General features: G+C 34.7%; 1 long non-coding RNA gene across 3 annotated transcripts; it reads left to right on the top strand.

Annotated features, from left to right (window-relative positions):
- LOC143553895 (uncharacterized) lies at positions 1–1,710 on the top strand. Of its 3 annotated transcripts, none has more exons than XR_013138914.1 (5): positions 1–341; positions 704–779; positions 874–1,158; positions 1,222–1,367; positions 1,441–1,710. It is a non-coding gene; the product is annotated as an uncharacterized LOC143553895 (long non-coding RNA). The 3 variants fall into 3 exon arrangements; XR_013138915.1 differs by lacking the exon at positions 704–779 and having other exon boundaries at positions 1–126; positions 247–341; positions 1,264–1,367; positions 1,441–1,709; XR_013138913.1 differs by lacking the exon at positions 704–779 and having other exon boundaries at positions 1–126; positions 247–341; positions 1,441–1,707.
- Positions 1,711–16,763: the final 15,053 nt, after the last annotated feature.

Here is a 16,763-nt window from a genome sequence, read left to right on the forward strand (position 1 = left end):
AGTTGATACGCTTAATGGAGTCTTGTAGTCGGATGTGAGAAGCCAAAGGATGAACTTATACCGGATGGAAATGATATCAAGCTTGTTTCTGGATCTTGTTTTAATGATTCAAAATTGGACCACAAGGTGACAAATTTTGTATGATTACATTTGTTTAAGCGTATATATTACACATGCATATGTTTATGTGTGTGTTGTATTCTTGATTTTATATTGTTAGATTTTGATTCTTGTTGCTTGTTTTAGGTACATGTGATGTTAATCAGTTTAAATTTTGATTGGAGCTTGAAACTGGTAGGGTTTAGTTAAAGGAGTTGAAGGTGAAGGTGATTGTTGGCCAGGTAATTCTGATGTTACTGTTATTATCATTATCAAGTACACAATAATTGTGTTCATGCTAAACGAACCCAACTATGCTCGAGCTCGGCTCTTTGATTTATTATGTAGTTTATATATGTTTATAATTATTTTTATATATTATGAGAAAAACTTAAAATGAGCTTAAGCTTGGCTTGAGCTCGTGTAGTACCTTAAACAAGTTAAAGATCGACTCTAGCTCGCTGTGCAATGTTAAATCAATGCATAGAAGTTCAAAAGAGGTAAAAAATTAAAAAAAAAATACACAAGGCTTGAGCTCGGGCTTGATAACTAAACGAGCTTTATTTGCGACTCGTTGAACACTATTGCTAACAAAAACAAACAGGTTCGTCAGTTAGCAGTGGAAGTTCGCCAGCTGGCATTTACGCGACAGATAGCTGTTTTGAATGGAGGTTCAAGTGGTATATTATTTGAACTCTTGTATGATTTTGAGATTCTGTAATTCATCCAAGTGGCTTTCTTTATGATTCATTAATTCATATAACAATGATGCAGTTGATGTAACATCTCTAGTGGTATCAACTGGGGCATGGGAGAACGAAATTCATCTACCTCACTTGCAAAAACAAAGATGGTTAAGTTACTCAAATTTATGGCTTCTCATGTTGTTTTAATCATTAATTTAGTTATTTAGTAGTATTTAATTGTTTGTTACTTTGTTATTAAACTTCAATGTATTTGGACTGATGATTTGGTTTCATGGTTTTCAGTTGCAAGTATTTGAAGGAAGCAAAACCTATTCTATTATTTGCATTCATTCAGAGCTTTTTGTTTCTTAAGGTGTGTTTCAACTTTTAACTCATGCTATAATAATGAAAAACATAAAACAGATTTACTTTATAGGGTGGTCTAAGTGATGGATACAAGAATTTGATTTCTGTGAAGGTTGCATTTAGGACCAAGGTTTACCATCCAAACATTAACAGCACCGGTAGCATATTTTAGATACTCTCAAGGAACACCGGAGCCCAACAGTAACATTCTCCAAGGTTTGATCTATAGCTCCATTTCTTTTTGTGTGTAAAATTTTAAACTCCTTATTAGAGTTAACAGGTTTGGCAGGTATTGCTTTCCATCTTAACAGATCCAAACCGGATGACTAGTTGGTGCCAAAAGTTGCTCATATGTAACTAGTAACTAGATATAGTAGAATGCAATTGATAGATCTTGAGAAGAATTAACATTTTTTTAAAATTTGTTTATAGATCTGAAATAACGTTTTGTTAATATTGAACGTTTCGATATAAATTTTTAGTTTGATTTGTGTATGTGATTATTTAAATTGTTCGTATACATATATTGTGATGTCTTTTTGGGAAAAAGCTTTCCAGGGCCTTGCGACCAAAAAGTGGTCGCAATGAGAGCAAAGCGGTAACAAAATTTCCGACTGCAGCAGCGGTAGCAGAATTTCCGCAGAGCAAAGCGGTAGCAGAATTTCCAACTTCAATATCGGTCGCAAGATTTCTGACAGCAACAGCGGTTGCTAGGTTTCCGACTTCAGTAACGGTCGCAAGATTTCCGACCGCAACAGTGGTTGCAATGTAACAGCGGTCGCAGAATGGTAGCAACAGAGCAATTGCGACTAGCATTTTTCAGACCGCATTTTTGGTTGCAAAATGGTCGCAACAGGGCAATTGCGACCGGAAAAGGTGGTAGCAAATGCCTAGTTTTCTAGTAGTGATGCCTTACAACTCCATACCAAGAATTAGAAGTTGATGATTATTGGATATATACAAACTTGTTACAGATTCGATGATAGGTCGATTTATTAGAATTCTGCTCATTAAATCAAAAGATTAACATTAGAGAAATACGGAAACGAAGAAACAAACCTGGAAGTGGGGTTACCACAGATTCATCGAGGGAAGAACTCCGGTTGCGTTCAAGTCATATCCACTCACACCAATGTTTTCAAACCCGGACCGGAGATCGACCTGGACGACTTACTGGGTCACAGGTCTGACCGGCCCGGGAGGTCGGACCGTATATTGACCCGGATGACGTCATAAATAATATATTTATTTATTATATATAATATACTCCATGTTAATGGACTATTTAATGTTTACTTAAAATTTGAAGGATTAAATATGTAAAGTAGAGATAAGAATGGACTAAAAAAATATTGATCTTAATTTTTAACAAAATAAATGATAATTAAATACCACTTTCTCTTGGATTCCCAATTACCCCAAACCCTTCATTGAGATAACAGTCATAGCCATAGCTTCCCTACCACTTCTCTAACCCTAAAAATTAAAATAGCAGCCGCCAATCACATTCATCACTACCAGCTCACATACACTATTGTCCACCACAACTAATGATTATATCAATCAAGAATCTGGCATTATTATAGCTCCTCATCTTCTATTCTACTTTTTTTTCTTCCGTTTTCTTCTCGATCTACAGATCTCAGAGCGACGAGGGTAACCGAGAAGTCGCGATTTAGGGTTTGAATGTTGATAGACTTTGATTTTTTTGAGTAAAAACTGAAAAAAATATTAAAAAGGTACATTTGCCGGTTCACCCGCCGGGTCACCGGTTCCGGTCGGACCGCAAACCGTCAAACCCGGCCGGGTTTTAGAAAACGGGTCAAACACCCTTACCCGGCCCGGTATTTGTACCGGGTCCCGATCGGACCAGTCCGACCGGCCGGGCCGGGCCGGGTTTCAAAACACTGACTCACACTATTAAACCCCTTTTTTAACTTTTTAATAAATTATGTGTTACAAGAAATCAATAAGGAATTCCAAACATCCCCTTCAACCCTTTGTTACCGTCACATACCATTTATTTCTTTTTTTTATTCTTTTTTAATAAATAATCTATTCTTTTAATGATTTAGGGGTGTTTGGGATTGCTTATATTATCAGAGGAAAACTTTTATAAATTACAATGTTATAACTTATTAACTTAATGAAAAGTTATAAAGAGGTAAAATAAGGAATCCCAAACATCTCCTTAGTTAATTGCATAAATACTCTAATTTTGTATATAAATTACTTTACTTAATTATCACAATTAACACGCTAATTTCATTTGTATGTTAACTTTTCTTATAAAAGAGAAAAGAAAATAGAAATGAAGTGATTCCTTTCTTCCATTAAATTAACTCGAGGTAACCTCCCTTTCTCTGCTTTGCTTTCCTTCCTTTCCTTTCTTACGTGTTTTCGAGTTTATTTAACGAGATAAAGGTTTCATTTCCTTTATTTCTTTCTTTTCTTCATAATTATTTTCCTTTTCTTTCTTTCCATTAATGAATATTAGGAACACAACATCATTTCCTTTTCATATTCCTTCCATTAAAGATATTCCAAACTAATCTTCTTTGGAATAAGTTTTCAAATATTACCTTATATACAATGTTTTATGTTCAGTTTGTATAAGCTTTGATTCTTTATCGAGTATGACTAATTTAATATCGTCTATACTGTTCACGCTTGACAAATCAACATAAAGTTGGTTATGTTAAAGAACTGGGTCTTGTAAGCACAAACTAACTATTGATAACGATTATTCTTGATTTTTGTTGATGGTCGTTGCATAACAAAGTAAAATAGAAAACTATCTTCTCAACTTAAAACGAAAGTTTATTATCTAATGGAGTAAGACTAATTCGACTAATTAAGGTGCGATATCCGATATTAGTACCAAAAACAACTTTAGCTTCAATCACACGTCGACCTAATCCTATAAGCCATAAACATTACTTTTTCAAATCTGACCTATAGTTTCAAATCCATAATATTTTAGCATAGTATTTAGACTAAGAATAGTTAATTTCTTATTGATTATAACATTACTCTTGCAAGATAATCATTCCATTTTTATAAAATCACAAATGATTTCCGCTTAGTTTTTAGTCAACTAAAAAATAAATTTAACATTAACGGTGATAAATATGTTATAATAAAACCAGAACTTATATATTTATATAGCCAAATGTCCTTTGTCTAAAGATAATGAATATACATTATTGTTAGGTACCCAGATGTCATTCATCTAAAGATGAACTAGATGTGTTCTTGACAACATTTGCATCTTGATCACCAATAAAGTTTTGAACATTTAAGACTGGAGTTGGGTTATCACCCATTGTGGTTATCTATTTAAACAACAATAAACGTTAAGAAAAATTTATAAATTATGAAGCTAAACTATACAAATGACAAAATGTAAAAGTATTATAAACCTTTAGAATAGAAGAACTTATAGATTAGAAATAAGACATTGTAACCATAGGATTAAGAGAGTCGCTTTCAGAAGACTGCAAAACAAAATCATTTTCTAAGAGAGTATGAAAAAATTAATTAATACAATTAAGTATAAAACTTAATATTTGAGCAACATTGATCTTTTTTTCAACTTTTGAAGATGGTTTCATCATCAGTTAACTTGGATATTAAATAAACATTAAACGCAAACCTCTTATCCAGCAAATAGTTCATCAAAGCAGGGGTTCAACTAACTTAAAAACCATTCAAAAATTCAAACTAATAAGAAGAATATTAGAAAAAAAAAGCTCACATATGGCAACAAAGTTGTTATGTTTCATTAATGTTTATAGTTAGTTAAAAAATATAAGTAATACACCATATGGATGACAAAACAATTTAGTTATTGCTTTGTTAATAAGATGCATTGCATCTCTGTGGAATACAGTTAGAGACACAACACCGGTTCCATCTTGAACTCTTATCTCAATCTTGTACCTAAACAATGAAATATATAATAGATTTTTTAGGGGTGTCAATTGCTGACCCGATCCGAAACCTGACACGAAAAAATATTGGTTTTGGGTCAGCTGATGATGTAACATCTTGAAAAATACCATATTTACTTTTGGGTTAAAATGTCAACTTTGAAAATAGAAGGACCTAAAAATAATTTAATGATAAATATGGTAAAGAAATAATATATATGGATTATATCAAATTGGAAGAATTCATATTAAATAAATGGAGGACATACTTCCATCCCACATGAAAAGTGGGATAAATTTGGAAACTCTTTATAAGAGATGGGGTTTCCATAGTAATATATTTTTATGCTTAACATGCACCAAGTGGTTCTAACTAGGGGTGTGCATTGGGTTGACCCGAAATAACCCGAAAACCGGACCGAAATTTAATCGAAACCGGGACCGATATGTTGTGTCGGGTTAGTCTTCGGTTCTCATATATTTACATTTTCGGGTTCGGGTTTGTCTCGGGTCGGTCACCCTGAAAACCAATCAAAATCCGTACCCGACAAACATATGGTCAGAATCTAAGTAGGCCTGGTAGGGCCATGAATAATCAGCCTTCGATTGCTTCATATTTGCAGTTGCAATATACAGGGACGGTGACAATAATGATTGGAGAGGTGTTTTGAGTATTTGAATATGTCGTCCAAGATAATTGTGTGTGATAAAACCAGAGAAGGAAAGAGTTACAACATCCAAATGGGTATGAGATACAAAAAAAAGTAATATAACTATCCATTCTCTACCCATCGGATAAATTATATAAGTACTTTTCTGATTAAAAATAAATTTAATTAAAAAAATAAAAGATTTGAATAAAACATGGTGTGCATGTAACTTTGGAAAATGTGTATTGCATGTATCGGTAAAAGGAGAGAAATATCACAAAGTTCTTGATTTTTTGTAAAGATTTATTTATTAATTTTAATGTCTACAATGTTCTGCAATTTAAAAGTTAATTTATTATAATATAAATATGATCATTATAACTCTCTCTTACCCCGTATGTATGACTCTTTCTCTCTCTCTCTCTCTCTTCTTCTCTAACTCTTGAAAAAACGAAAAATAAAGACGACGAGTCTTGTAATTGCATCCTACCGTCCCACCACCTCCTTAATCTTCTACCTCGCCTCCATACTAACAGTTAGCTTGAATATGAAACCCACTTCTCTACATGCATCCTTCAAAGTTGCAAACTCAACCAACAGTTGTTTGAAGTTTAAAATGCACACACGGTTTCGGTCTTTCTTTGTTACCCAAACCGTCGAGATCCATGATACCCGATACCCGAAGTGGGTTAAACGGGCCAGTCCTCGTTTCTTATTTGTGTGATTTTTCGGGTTTCGGTCCGGGTCGGGTAACTCCCGGTTCGGGTCGGTCCAATCCAAATGCACACCCCTAGTCCTAACGGAGGGTGAGGAGCACCCGACGTGCACGCTCACGGGCGAGGGCGAGGGCTAGGAACGCGAAGGCGAAGGAGAAGGCGACGGCGAATGGCGTTAAGCGCAATGTGGCGCTTTGATGACGCATTTTGCACTTCGCATGCTCGCATCGCCGCGAGCCGCTTGAGAGTCGCCTTATTGTTTTTGGATAGTGGAAGCAATGCCTGGAAGTGACAAGATATAAAAGTACAAGGACTAAAGTGAAAATTCTTGATTTCAAGACCCATCGCGATACGCGATGGATCAACGGAATAACCCATCGTGATACACGATGGGTACATCACAGTGCCCTAGGATGGGCGGTGTCGCGATGCGCGATTGCCCAACCTTTTGGGCCATCGCGATACCAGGCGAAGTAATCGTGACACGTGTCCAGCCACGTGGTGCCACATATCAACATGTGGCAAGTCTAATAGGTGACCAATCAAGCCTAGTGGGCGGCGTCGTGATACGCGATGGCCGAACCTAAATTTCCATCGCGATATGCGATGGAATATTATATTCAGTGGCGGTTAACAGATCCATCGCAGTTCACGATGGATCCCCCTTTTGACTCATCGCGTATTGCGATGGGTCACAATCTCAGCCCTATAAATAGGGTTTTCGGGCTCTTCTTTATGCATCCCAAAATCTCATTCCACATTCACTTGTCTCGAAATACGTGCTATGATCCCGTTGTCCCGACGATCCGTTCTCGAAGTACGTGCAACTGTTGAAGCCTTGTTTGTTTGTATTCTCAATTAACCACCGACAAGAAGAAGTGATTCCCGTGTCAAGCTTAGGCATTTCCTATAAACTAGCCATATAAGGTAGGGGTACTGCCCGATTATTTTATTATATATGGCTTAGACCCTAGTTGGGGGTATAGTCTATACATTGGTAAGATAAAAATGTGAAATATAATTTTATAAGACAATGGTATAGATAAAATATTGTTTCTTTATAATTATAAAGATTTTATAATATTTCTTGACAAATACATACGTTTCTTCATGAAGCAGAAACATAATGTTTTATGAATAAATGTTTTTGACTAAAGATTCATGTATAAAGAAATATTTATCAAGGTAATGATTATGTAAATAGACTAAAGGTTTAAAGTTAGATCGTTGATCTAGTATTTATACTTGGTTATTCTCGTACTATAGGTCCAAAATAACTTCAAAACAAAATCAGTGAAAGCGCTGATCAAAACAAAGGTGAATACACTCAATCATTTTATAAGCACAATTATAAATGAGTCATTATATAAAAGTTTACATGTGATAATAGATCTCTAAAACTTTAGTATCAGATGGCAATTGGGCTAGTTATACTTGTATTTGGATCCTTACATATGTGGGCAGAGGGTAGACATACCCGACCACGCGTGGTAGCAGGTCCCCATCTCGTTGGGCCAGTCTATAGGGCTGTGAGGGATGGACTTATGTGATATAATTGGTACTCCGGTCTAGAGGGCCGCTGATTGTTTCGAGTATGAACTATAGGTTTTTCATAAATGTTTTAGCGTCATCATGTTCACTAGCATGTGTTGTTGACATATTTTATAAACTGTTTTACTGGTAACCAAGAGTAGATATTTGGAGTCGGAGTTTAGCCGTTAGACGATCTGATGGCTCATGAAGTTTTAATATTAAAATGTTGTAAATTATGGTTATTAGCTTCAACTCTTTTGTAACAAATTAACGGGTGTTTAATTCCCGTCTTTTGGAATATATTAATATTTTAATCATAACTTTCGCTTTACAACCTTAAACTCTTATATATTTACAAAACAGGTATCAACTATTGGTCACACGCCTAAGCCCTAAGTTGGGGTGTGACAGGTTGGTATCAGAGCCATCGATCTTAGCAAATAAGGTATTTAATCATACCTAAGCTTTGATCAAGGGATAAGTTTCAATATTTTATTATATTATAGAATAAGATAGGTTAGTATTCTTTCCTATCCCTCATCGTTATAAAATTCCAAAAATAGATGTCATTCAAGAAAGTGATGGACGGCTTTATGAGCAACGCAAGAAGAGTTGGCATCCCCGAGCCAATACTCCCGGAGGACAACAAAAATGAAGATTATTATGAAGACTTCTTTAATCAAGACCGTCCAATCACACCTGTAGTTCCATATGGAAGCCAACCCATCCATTTCCCAGGCACGGAGCAAATGCCAATTCATATACCAAGTTCTCCACCAATTCCCGAGTATCATCCGTCTGATATTCCGGACTCTCACCCTTCCAATGAAATGCAAGTTGATAAGCCTGTCAAATCGGAATCCGAGCAAGACACATCCAGTTGGATGCAGTGTCACTCTGATCAACGAAGATGGCGTTTTGGAACTCCAACTTATAACCCACCAGATTCCAACAATGATACTTTAGCATGTCCATCAAGAAGACCTAATTTGAGGGTGATTCAACCTCAAGAAAAGATAAAAATACCAGTAGATCTGAACAAAGATGATGAAGAGATGTGGACTGAGGAAGAATCAGAAGAGGATCCCGAGCAGGAAGAGGAAGATTCTGACGAAGAAATTTCGGAGGAAATAAGTACCGAGGAAGAAAACCCTCGTACTCAGGACTCTCCAAAGTGTGATTGTCCACCAAATATTGGTTGCCAACACCCCATGCTTCCTATGACCTCTCACTGTGCTTTTTAAGAACCACCAATTCATATGCCTTATGGATATATCTCTCAAGACCCTTATGTTCAGATCACTACAAATAAAATGTCATTTAGTGGCACACGTTTTTAATGGAATTTAGCTTTTATGCCACTAATTTAGGTTTTTAATGACACTTTGTGTATGTCTTCTTTGCTAATAACATATATTTAGTGGCACTTAGTTTTAGTGCCACTAATTTATGATTTTAGTGGCACTTTGCGTATGCCACTAAAACTATATTCACTCGTTTTTAATGACATTTTAACTTTTGTGCATTAATTAAGGTTTTAATGGCACCTTTCGTATACCATATTTGCTTATGACACATTTTTAGTGGCACTTGGTTTTACTATCACTAATTTATGATTTTAGTGGCACTTTGCGTATGCCATTATTCACACGTTTTTAATGCATTTAACTTTTGTGCCACTAATTTAGGTTTTTAATGGCACCTTTCGTATACCATATTTGCTTACGACACATTTTTAGTGGCATCTAGTTTTAATGCCACTAATTTATAATTTTAGTGGCACTTTATGTATGCCATTAAAAATCTAGTGGCATGTGTTTATAATGGCATTTAGCTATTGTACCACTAATTTAGGTTTATAATAGCACTTTGCGTATGCCATTTTGTTTAAAACACATTTTTTAACTTTAAACAAGGGCATCTTTGCTTAGTGGCACTTTGATATGTCATCTTTGCCTCCCACATATTTTTAGTGTCACTAATTTTATAATTTTAGTAACACATTGTGTATGCCACTAAAAATATAACCACGTGTTTTTAATAATATTTACCTTGTGTCAATAGACAATATTTTAGGTTATTTTAGGTTATTATTGACACTTTGTGTATGACACTAATTTAGGCCAGCTCTTGTTATTAAATAAACAATCTTTAAATAAGGGCCTTTCGGTCATTTGTTATTAAATAAACATCTTTGCCGCGAATGAATCCTAATCCTCTCTTCTCGTAGCTTCTTCTTCACAAATCTACCAGCGCAAATTCGTTGGTACGTCAGTTGTTATTAGAACTTCGAAAAACGTTTCAATTGTACTGTTGAATTTAGTATCTGTATGGTTTTATTGTTTATTTATCCCGAATTTTAAGCGATCGAATTTCACCGCACACAGATTCCGAAGAACGATCTAATGCTATTATAGGTCAGTTTAATTTTCCTTTACAATCATCATTCATGTGTTTACACCCAATAATCTTGGGTTCTTTGCATCGTCATGACCTAGGGTTCATATTCTGTTTGATATCGTTGATTTATGCTTTGTTGTGCTCTGTTTTAGCTGGTGGTTTTATATTATTATGTTTCTAGCAATTAATAGTTGGTTGTATATTGAATAATCAACAAATAGTAGAAGGATTCCTAGATTGATACTTTCAGTAGTGGTTTGGTTGAATCTTTGATTCTTCTAGAAGACATTTAGCTATGAATACTAGGGGTTTTAACGAGCCGAGACCGGACCCCACTAGGCAAGAGCTTGGCTTGTTTTTGACTCACAAGAACTCATTTCGAGCTCTTTTCTAAGGCTCGAGTTTGGCTCATGAGTTGTTTTTTTGAGCTTAGGCTCAGATCGTTCGTTATTTATTATTAATTTATATATGTTATGAGAAAAACTTTAAACGAGCCTAAGCTCGGTTTGACCTCATGTAGTACTTTAAGCGTGGCAAAGCTCGGTTGTGCATTGTGAAACTAATGTACAAAAGTCCAAAAGATGTAAGACTCAATAATACAGAAAGATCAGCGAGCCTAAACGAACATCTCATACAAGCCTTGAGCTCGGGTTTGATAACTAAACGAGCTTTGTTTGAGGCTCAGGCTCTGCTCGTTTTGAGCTTATTATCAATTCGATGTCACGTAGCTTGCGAGTGGCTTCGCTGCTCGTTTGCACTAGTAGGCTATTAATGCCTTTTAGATTATGAATTTGAATGTTGTAAATGAAAGCAGATAGAAAAAATCACTTTAATCTAATGAAGTTCTTAATATTACTTTTGAGATTTAGTTTTAGAAGAATCTTATAATAGCACACAGGTGTTCTTAGATGTTCGGTTATCTACTGTAATGCAAGAGCAACTCATTAGTGTTTGTCTGATTTAATGTGTGAATGACTGTTATAGTGTTACATTGAGTTGTTATATTGATATATTTTTATCCTTTTTGGTTAATCAAGCATCTGCTGCCTGCTGATATATTCTTGTGGAGGAACAAGAAAACAGCCCAAAAAAAAGTTAAAGTTTGTGAGAACTCAAATCGTTCTAGATCTGAATGTTTATGAAGAACTTCTAAATAAACAGCCCAGAAAATCTTAAATTACAAGAATCAATGAAATTAGGTAACTATACTATATAATTTAGAAATAATTATGATAGTTAAGAGGTAACTGTTGTTTTAAGAGTCGCTGAATATCTCCATTATTACAAACAAGTTATCTATAAAAGTTCATAGTGTTAGTGTGTTGGTGAGTATGTAGCCATTTATATATTTTATTAGTATATAGTCAATTATTTATTTTATTATTCAGAATGCAAAACATGTTTTTGACTATAGTTATGGTTAGAATATGTGTGTTTCATGCAGAGAAGCTTTTATTGAGTTTACATTTTTGGTCTAAACCTAATTAAATTACTAACTAATCATATTATCATGTATGTTTCAGGTAGAGAAGCTTTTAAATGCAAATTTGTTAATCGGTTATATTTTGAATATGCTGATATATCATTTATTTGTAAGTGAGGACATCGATGATGTGTCTAATTCAAGGGGACATATATGATCAGAGTCGTATCGTGGCGGGGCAAGATATGGATGGCTAGTGATCTAAGATTCTAAGGTATGCCCTATGTACTTTCACACTGTGATTAGATACTCATATCCTTAAACTTTGGGACATCTTTGTTCGTTTCTTTAGATTAACTGGATTAGGTAGAGTAGAGATAGTAACAGTGATGATGACGGCTGAAACCGAAACTTACTGCTGGATGGCTCCAGAGGTAACTAATTAAACATTCAATTTTTCTATATTTATAAAAGTATTTTGGTTTAAAAAGTAGGACTGGAATGTAATTTAAAGGTTCAAAGTCCGGTTTGTACTAACTGTGCATATTTTGACATCGAATTGTGTAGGGGCCTTCTTCTATTGTTGTTTGGATCCAATGATGGACCTAAGACTTCGAAAATATCCCAGGTTAGAAATTCTTTTGGTCTTATTTGTTTTGTTTCATAGACATTTTAACCATAAGCATAAGAGTTAAGATAACTGTTCAATGAAAACTTTACGGAGTTTTATATATGTTATGTTTTCAAAATGATCATATGGGAAGAATCACTGCTAAATACCTGAGTTGAACCAAAATGATTATTTTTATAACTGTTCATCTTGATAAGAAGTCTGAACCTGTCCTGGCTATAGTATTATGACATCTTTAAAAGTCCTAGTATGGCTAAAAGTTATTTAAGTAGAATAATGAGTTTCATTGAAAGGCCAAATCTTTTAAGTTGGATTAATATGCATAATAAAAACTTGTAAACAATTTTGATGTGAAGGAGTTATAAAGTAGTACACTGCATTTAAGTAACGATAAAACTATTGCATGTATTTTATGCATATTAAGTTTCATTCCAATTTTTATCCAAGTTCATTATAAAGTTAGTTGTTATGGGAGCATATAGTAATGTAGACAATATATCTATAATTTTTCCTATGATATTCGCATTATTAGTATGCAACTGCAAATTAATAAATTCAAATCAAGTTTTGAGTTAGAAGTTTTTTAAGGGGCAACTTGTTATCAGGTGTATGTGTCAACAGTTTACAGCTCATTTATTTTCAATGTGTATTTTGCAGGCACATTAATTTTGGTCAGCAAACATATAGTTAGTCTAAATCGGTCACAAGACTTTTCATACATGTCAGTTGATATGGGTACGTGTTTTGCTTCACCTTAAAACACATTCCGCTTTTAAATATACTTAATCATTTGTACTCATGGTGGTAAAATTGGTTGTAGGTATCACGATCGGGAGGTACATTGGTGGCAGTCTCGACTCGATGTTTGTTAGTGAACTTACCATGTTTGCATAAAAAAAATTGCATCTTTCTATACATAATGAAAATGTTTTTCTTGTTAGATACCTCACATGAAGATTGAAGATGGTGAAAAAGAGGTTGACAAGGGTGGTGTAGTTTTGAGTTATTCAAATATTTGTTATTTTCCTTTTTAAATGTTTGATGTGAGTTATTAGCAATTTGATATGTTTTTGAACGCGAGTGATATGTGATCGAACTTTTAATTGTGGTATTATGATTTCTATATTGAAGTTTTATTTTATTTTATATTGATAAAAAGTGCCACCAAACACCAAAAATTTGTGGTGGCAGCAAAAATAATGTTACTAAAGCTCAAAAGTTTATGGTGGCAGAAAAAAAAGAGTGCCACTAAAGTTCAAAACTTGCTAGTGGCAGACGGAAAAAAGTGCCATTAAAAAATCCTAAGGTTTGTAGTGTAGACAAAAAAAAGTGCCACTAAAACCCTAAAATAATTTTAGTGGCAGACAAAAAAAAAGTGTCATTAAAAGCCCAAAAGTTTGTAGTGGCAGACGAAAAAAGTGTCACTAAAAGGCTTTGGTGGTAGCGCTTCTAGTGACACTTTTTTTGTGTCACTCATTCCAACAAGGTTCTTTAGTGGCACTTTTTTGTTTTCTTGTGACACATTTTATGTGCCATTAAATGGCTTTTTATTTGTAGTGGATGTTTCCTCCAAGTTTTCTACCATACCCCGGAACTGTTCCTACGTTCGCCGAACAAGCCAATGAAATAAGAGAACAAGAAGCAACTGCTGAAGTTTTTTACAACCTACCATTTGAAGCAAGTCCCCCATCACCATACCCGAAGAATCATTATATTTTTATGATGGGATACCGTGATCCACCACCATAATATGGATACCAAAATGTTATGCCACAGTCACAAGAGGAACATCTTGATAGAGCCGTGCATGAAACCGATGACTTGAGGAAGAAGATTGCTACTAATGGTTGCAAAAAGAAGAAGGTTGGAAATAAATTACTACGGAAATGTAGTAAGATGATGAAGATAATCAAGGATTACATGAAAGATTAGGAACCCGTCCGTTTGTGTTTGTATTGTTTGTTTCGGTGTCAGTCTTTGTAATATACTCTATCATTAGGATTCGTAGTTATAATCGTTTGTATGATATTCCAAGTTGGGTTTGTAAGATATACCATACATCGATATATAAATAAAAATTTTGGTTCTAAATCTATTCCTTATAATTTCAGATGTCGAACAAAAATAATCCTTCACAAAACCAAGAAGCTTAACGCAAGAAACAATCGAGCTAGAACCGAACTTGCTCAAAAGAGAATCTAATGATAAAAATGCAAGAGATGCACAAGCTATGAATTCATTGATTCAAGCTATGGAAGATGGTTCAGTTCGCAAAAGTGAAACTCGAAAATCCATCAAAACCAAGACACATCCTAACCCTACCCGCCAAGATGAAGAAAATGACCAGAGATCGAATGCTGGTGATAAATTTAACTGAAACTTTAAAAAGAAACTTAGGATCTAAGGTTTTCTTTTTAAAGATTTCAAGACTTCTGTCCAAAAGAATTCTATGGCGACAAGGGCGCCATTGCTGCTTTAAGATGGTTAGAAGAGATGAAATCGATTGTGATAATCAACAAATGTTCTGAGAATGAGAAGATTCATTACTGTGTTTACTACTTAGGGAAAATAAGTGTCATTCCTGTTATGATCATTTTAAGTGTAATTACTTTTACGATCTTTTTAATATATTTAATTTTTTTAATTTAGTGTCAGTATCTTAACAAACTTAACCCATTCAAACTAAACCCGCATTAGTGCACCGTCACAACATGATGGCCCCATAAACAAATCTGACCTGACACGGCGCTACGCGCCGAGTAAAATACTAGTTTTCTATAATTAAGCAGATGAAAACTAGGCTATTCATATAAATATTTTAGCTTAAAAAAATACCCTTATAACAAATGGTTATGGAATACAAAGTGTTTAGAAAATCATCGGGATTATGAACAATTAATAAGTATGCCACTACTTGCTTTGAAATGCATATAACATGACAGTTTGGATATTGTAACGAACTAATAAGAACCGAGTTGCCTGAAATCTAAGTAAACCTATGAACCAAATATCCTAATTAAATTTAATCTAATTAATTACGACAATATTGTAGGATTATGTGATCAACATAAGTAATCCGTCACCTCAGTTTTGTGATCATCGGATTAAAGTACGGATTCTAACCCTCTCCATTTGCTATCATATTCGATTGTTTACAAATACCCTTTGATTATCATTATCAATTGGATCTCTTACCGTCTTGACATCTTGATCCATTTGGCCGTCCGCTCGATTCATGTTCTGATTCTGATTGTTATTGACTTGATAGCATGAGATATACCTATGACGATATTGTACTCAGTATCGCATGTTCTGATATTAGGATATGATTGTGCGTTTGATTTGTCGATTTGATAGTGTGCTTAAGATATGTTGTTGCAGTACCGTTTTAGTTGTATTTTGTTACCCGAGCATGTTCCTACTTGTGGGGCTGACCACAAGCACGACATTGTGACATCAATGGCGTGGCATTGGCCGTGACATTGAGCCTAAATCATGGCGTATCTTAAGGGAAAGTGTGTCCCATAGCTATTAGGAGGTGAATGGATTGATCTTAGGTTATATGGATATGTATGGCATGTTGGTGGATAGTGGAGTGTATGCCAACACCCCTCACACTATATTGGGTGCATAGTTCTGCAGAACTATGTAGCCCCATTGGTATGTTATATATTTCGGCTATGGGTAGCATCCATATGATACCAGTTATTTTATTGTCTTGCTTTACTTTGCATCGTATCATTTTATGTTATATTATATCTTGATTCATTTATACTAGTTGTAACATGAGACTTGTTATCTGAACTGGATATTCGACTCATTTTGTAAACTTTTCCCTCACACATGTTCACAGGTTACTTTGATGGGATGGAGAGAGCGAAATAAACTTACGATGCTTATGAAGATTGCTATCTAGTATCTTCTGTCTCTGTATACCTCAATATTGTGTGACACGTCAACCCATTTCAAGTTGGAGTGTTACAACAGGCATCAACAATCCTGACACATCTGTAATTGGTAACCAAAGGTTTCTTCACAACATAATTCTATTAACGACAACTCGATGCTTCATCAAACCCAGAACAATTAACAAACCCTATGCAAACAAGTATTACAAAAGTTGTCAAACTAAACCCATATTGAAATAAACTTAAAATGAATGTTTGCTCAAAAATACTAAACATTAAGAAGCATAGATTGTCGATTAACAATCAATTACAATTCAATACATAACACGAAAGAAACTGAAATCATACAGAGCTTATACCCGTGAATGATTTGGGGTGAGCTAGCCACATATGATCTCGATTAATCGTCGGCTATTGAT

Source organism: Bidens hawaiensis, unplaced genomic scaffold, assembly GCF_021521415.1.
Source record: "Bidens hawaiensis isolate Kalapana, Puna unplaced genomic scaffold, B.hawaiensis_p1.1 tig00017415_1, whole genome shotgun sequence".
Classification (NCBI taxonomy): domain Eukaryota; kingdom Viridiplantae; phylum Streptophyta; class Magnoliopsida; order Asterales; family Asteraceae; genus Bidens; species Bidens hawaiensis.